Consider the following 6,000-nt stretch of genomic DNA (forward strand, 5'->3'; position numbering starts at 1 on the left):
CATTTCGCATGCATTTGTCGCGCTATGTTGCGGATCGCGCTATTTTGCGCTGTGACCGTTGTTCGCATTTTGCATGCATTTTACCACGCTATCTTGCACACCTCATCGCACTGTTTTCTGCACAATACTTGCATTTTGCATGCATTTTATCGCACTATCTTGTGCACTTTATCGCACTATTTTGTGCACATTACTTGCATTTTGCATGCATCTTATCGCGCTATTTTGCGCGGTGACGGCTACTTGCATTTTCCTTCATTTTATCGCGCTATCTTGCGCACGTCATCGCACTGTTTTGTGCACATTACTTGCATTTCGCATGCATTTTATCGCACTATCTTGCGCACCTCATCGCACTTTTTTGTGCACATTACTTGCATTTTGCATGCATTTGTCGCGCTATTTTGCGTATCGCGCTATTTTGTGCTGTTACCATTTCTTGCATTTCGCATGCCTTTTATCGCGCTGTCTTGCGCACCTCATCGCACTGTTTTGTGCACAATACTTGCATTTTGCATGCATTTTGTCGCGCTATCTTGCGCACCTCATCGCACTATTTTGTGCACATTACTTGCATTTTGCATGCATTTGTCAAGCTATTTTTGCGCATCGCGCTATTTTGCGCTGTGACCATTTCTTGCATTTTGCATGCATTTCATTGCGCTATCTTGCGTACCTCGTCGCACTGTTTTGTGCACATTACTTGCATTTTGCATGCATTTGTCGCGCTATTTTGCGCATCGCTCTATTTTCCGCTCTGACCAGTACTTGCATTTTGCATGCATTTTATCGCGCTATCTTGCGCACCTCGTCGCACTGTTTTGTGCACAACACTTGAATTTTGCATGCATTTTATCGCACTGTCTTGCGCACCTCATCGCACTATTTTGTGCGCATTACTTGCATTTTGCATGCATTTTATCTCGCTATATTGCGCATCGCGCTATTTTGCGCTATGACCATTACTTGCATTTTCCATGCATTTTATCATGCTATCTTGCGCACCTCATCGCACTGTTTTGTGCATATTACATGCATTTTGCATGCATTTTGTCGCGCTATCTTGCGCACCTCGTCGCACTATTTTGTGCACATTACTTGCATTTTGCATGCATTCGTCGCGCTATGTTGCGGATCGCGCTATTTTACGCTGTGACCATTGTTTGCATTTTGCATGCATTTTACCGCGCTATCTTGTGCACCTCAACGCACTGTTTTGTGCACCATACTTGCATTTTGCAAGCATTTTATCGCACTATCTTGCGCACCTTATCACACTATTTTTTGCACATTACTTGCATTTTGCATGCATCTTGTCGCGCTATTTTGTGCGGTGACCGTTACTTGCATTTTCCATGCATTTTATCGCGCTATCTTGCGCCCCTCATCGCACTGTTTTGTGCACATTACTTGCATTTTGCATGCATTTTATCGCACTATCTTGCGCACCTCATCGCACTTTTTTGTGCGCATTACTTGCATTTTGCATGCATTTGTCGCGCTATTTTGCGCCTCGCGCTATTTTGCACTGTGACCATTTCTTGCATTTCGCATGCATTTTATCGCGCTACCTTGCGCACCACATCGCACTATTTTGTGCATATTACTTGCATTTTGCATGCATTTTATCGCCCTATTTTGCGCTGTGACCATTACTTGCATTTTGCATGCGTTATATCGCGCTATCTTCCGCACCTCATCGCACAGTTTTGTGTGCCGTACTCGCATTTTGCATGCATTTCAATCGCGCTATTTAGCGCATCGCACTGTTTTGTGCATTACGTTTCAATCGCGCTATCTTGCGCACCTTATCGCACTGTTTTGTGCACATTACTTGCATTTTACATGCATTTTATCGTGCTCTTTTGCGCTGTCACAATTACTTGCATTTTGCATGCGCTCTATCGCGCTATCTTGCGCACCTCATCGCACTGTTTTGTGCACCGTACTTGCATTTTGCATGCATTTCAATCGCGTTATTTTGTGCATCGCACTGTTTTGTGCATTACATTTCAATCGCGCTATCTTGCGCACCACATCGCACTGTTTTGTGCATTACATTTCAATCGCGCTATTTTGCGCTGTGACAATTACTTGCATTTTGCGTGCGCTCTATCGCGCTATATTTTGCACCTCATCGCACTGTTTTGTGCACCGTACTTGCATTTTCCATGCATTTCAATCGCCCAATTTTGCGCATCGCACTGTTTTGTGCATTACATTTCAACCGCGCTATCTTGCGCACCTTATCGCACTATTTTGTGCTCACTACTTGGATTTTGCTTGCATTTTATCGCGCTATTCTGCACATTGCGCTATTTTGCGCTGCGACCATTATTTGCATTTTGCATGCATTTTATCGCGCTATCTTGCACACCACATCGCACTATTTTGTGCACATTACTTGCATTTTGCATGCATTTTATCGCGCTATTTTGCGTTCTGACAATTACTTGCATTTTGCATGCGCTCTATCGCGCTATCTTGCACACCTGATCGCACTGTTTTGTGCACCGTACTTGCATTTTGCATGCATTTCAATCGCACTATTTTGCGCATCGCACTGTTTTGTGCATTACATTTCAATTGCGCTATCTTGCGCACCTTATCGCACTGTTTTGTGCACATTGCTTGCATTTCGCATGCATTTTATCACGCTATTTTGCGCATCGCGCTATTTTGTGCTGTGACAATTACCTGCATTTTGCATGCGTCCTATCGCACGGCTTTGTGCACCGTACTTGCATTTTGCATGCATTTCATTCGCGCTATTTTGCGCATCGCACTGTTTTGTGCATTACATTTCAACCGTGCTATCTTGTGCACCTTATCGCACGGTTATGTGCACACTATTTCGATTTTGCTTGCATTTTATCGCACTATTCTGCACATCGAGCTATTTTGCGCTGTGACCATTATTTGCATTTTGCATGCATTTTATCGCGCTATCTTGCACACCACATCGCACTATTTTGTGCACATTACTTGCATTTTGCATGCATTCTATTGCGCTATTTTGCGCATCGCACTGTTTTGTGCATTACATTTCAATCGCGCTATCTTGCGCACCTCATCGCACTGTTTTCTGCACCCTACTTGCATTTTGCATACATTTCAATCACGCTATTTTATGCATCGTGCTGTTTTGTGCACCCTACTTGCATTTTCAATGCATTTCAATCGCGCTATTTTACGCATCGCACTATTTTGTTCATTACATTTCAATCGCGCTATCTTGCGTACCTTATCGCCCAGTTTTGTACACATTACTTACATTTTGCTTGCATTTTAACGTGCTATTCTGCGCATCGCGCTATTTTGCGCTGTGACCATTACTTGCATTTTGCATGCATTTTATCGCGCTATCTTTTGCACCTCATCGCACTATTTTGTGCACATTACTTGCATTTTGCATGCATTTTATTGCGCTATTTTGCGCATCGCGTTATTTTGCGCTGTGACAATTACTTGCATTTTGCATGCGTTCTATCACGCTATCTTGCGCACCTCATCACACTGTTTTGTGCGCCGTACTTGCATTTTGCATGCATTTCAATCGCACTATTTAGCGCATCGCACAGTTTTGTGCATTACATTTCAATCGCGCTATCTTGCGCACCTTATCGCACTGTTTTGTGCACATTACTTGCATTTTGCATGCATTTTCTCGCGCTATCTTGCGCACCTCATCACACTATTTTGTGCACATTACATGCATTTTGCATGCATTTTATCGCGCTATTTTGCGCACCTCATCGCACTGTTTTGTGCACTGTACTTGCATTTTGTATGCATTTCAATCGCGCTATTTTGCGCATCGCACTGTTTTGTGCATTACATTTCAATCGCGCTATCTTGCGCACCTTATCGCACTATTTTGTGGACATTACTTGCATTTTGCATGAATTTTATCGCGCGATTTTGTGCTGTCACAACTACTTGCTTTTGCATGCACTCTATCGCGCTATCTTGCGCACCTCATCGCACTGTTTTGTGCACCGTACTTGCATGTTGCATGCATTTCAATCGCGCTAGTTTGCGCATCGCACTGTTTTGTGCATTACGTTTCAATCGCGCTATCTTGCGCACCTCATTGCACTGTTTTGTGCATCGTACTTGCATTTTGCTTGCATTTCAATCGCGCTATTTTGCTCATCGCACTATTTTTTGCATTACATTTCAATCGCGCTATCTTGCGCACCTTATCGCACTGTTTTGTGCACATTACTTGCATTTTCCATGCATTTTATGGCGCTATTTTACGCATCGCGCTATTTTGCGCGGTCGCCGTTACTTGCATTTTCCATGCATTTTATCGCATTATCTTGCGCACCTCATCGCACTCTTTTGTGCACATTTCTTGCATTTTGCATGCATTTTGTCCCGCTATCTTGCGCACCTCATCGCACTATTTTGTGCACATTACTTGCATTTTGCATGCATTTTATCGCGCTATTTTGCGCATCGGGCTATTTTGCGCTATGACCAGTACTTGCATTTTCCATGCATTTTATCGCTAATCCTGCGCACCTCATCGCACTGTTTTGTGCACATTACTTGCATTTTGAATGCATTTGTCGCACTATTTTGCGCTGTGACGATTTCTTGCGTTTTGCATGCATTTTATCGCACTATCTTGCGCACCTCATCGCACTATTTTGTGCACATTACTTGCATTTTGCATGCATTTTATCGCACTATTTTACGCGGTCACCGTTACTTGCATTTTCCATGCATTTTATCGCGCTATCTTGCGCACCTCATCGCACTATTTTGTGCACATTACTTGCATTTTGCTTGCATTTTGTCGTGCTATCTTGCGCACCTCATCGCACTATTTTGTGCACATTACTTGCATTTTGCATGCATTTTATCTCGCTATTTTGCCCATCGGGCTATTTTGCGCTGTGACCAGTACTTGCATTTTCCATGCATTTTATCGCGCTATCTTGCGCTCCTCATCGCACTGTTTTGTGCACATTACTTGCATTTTGCATGCATGTTGTCGCGCTATCTTGCACACCTCATCGCACTGTTTTGTACACATTACTTGAATTTCGCATGCATTTGTCGCGCTATGTTGCGCATCACGGTATTTTACGCAGTGACCGTTGCTTGCATTTTGCATGCATTTTATCGCCCTATCTTGGGCACCTCATCGCACTGTTTTGTGCACAACACTTGAATTTTCCACGCATTTTATCGCACTGTCTTGCGCAACTCATCGCACTATTTTGTGCACATTACTTACTTTTTGATTGCATTTTATCTCGCCATTTTGCGCATCGCGCTATTTTGCGCTATGACCATTACTTGCATTTTCCATGCATTTTATCATGCTATCTTGTGCACCTCATCGCACTGCTTTGTGCATATTACATGCATTTTGCATGCATTTTGTAGCGCTATCTTGCGCACCTCATCGTACTGTTTTGTGCACATTACTTGCATTTTGCATGCATTTGTCGCGCTATGTTGCAGATCGCGCTATTTTGCGCTGTGACCGTTGTTTGCATTTTGCATGCATTTTACCGTGCTATCTTGCGCACCTCATCGCACTGTTTTGTGCACAATACTTGCATGTTGCATGCGTTTTATCGCACTATCTTGCGCACCTTATCGCACTATTTTGTGCACATTACTTGCATTTTGCATGCATCTTATCGCGCTATTTTGCGCGGTAACTGTTACTTGCATTTTCCATGCATTTTATCGCGCTATCTTGCGCACCTCATCACACTGTTTTGTGCACATTACTTGCATTTTGCATCCATTTTATCGCACTATCTTGCGCACCTCATCGCACTTTTTTGTGCACATTACTTGCATTTTGCATGCATTTGTCGCGCTATTTTGCGCATCGCGCTATTTTGCACTGTGACCATTTCTAGCATTTCGCATGCCTTTTATCGCGCTATCCTGCGCACCTCATCGAATTGTCTTGTGCACAATACTTGCATTTTGTCGCGCTATCTTGCGCACGTCATCGCACTGTTTTGT

Source organism: Camellia sinensis, chromosome 12 (genome assembly GCF_055761805.1).
Source record: "Camellia sinensis isolate YWXY chromosome 12, ASM5576180v1, whole genome shotgun sequence".
NCBI lineage: Eukaryota > Viridiplantae > Streptophyta > Magnoliopsida > Ericales > Theaceae > Camellia > Camellia sinensis.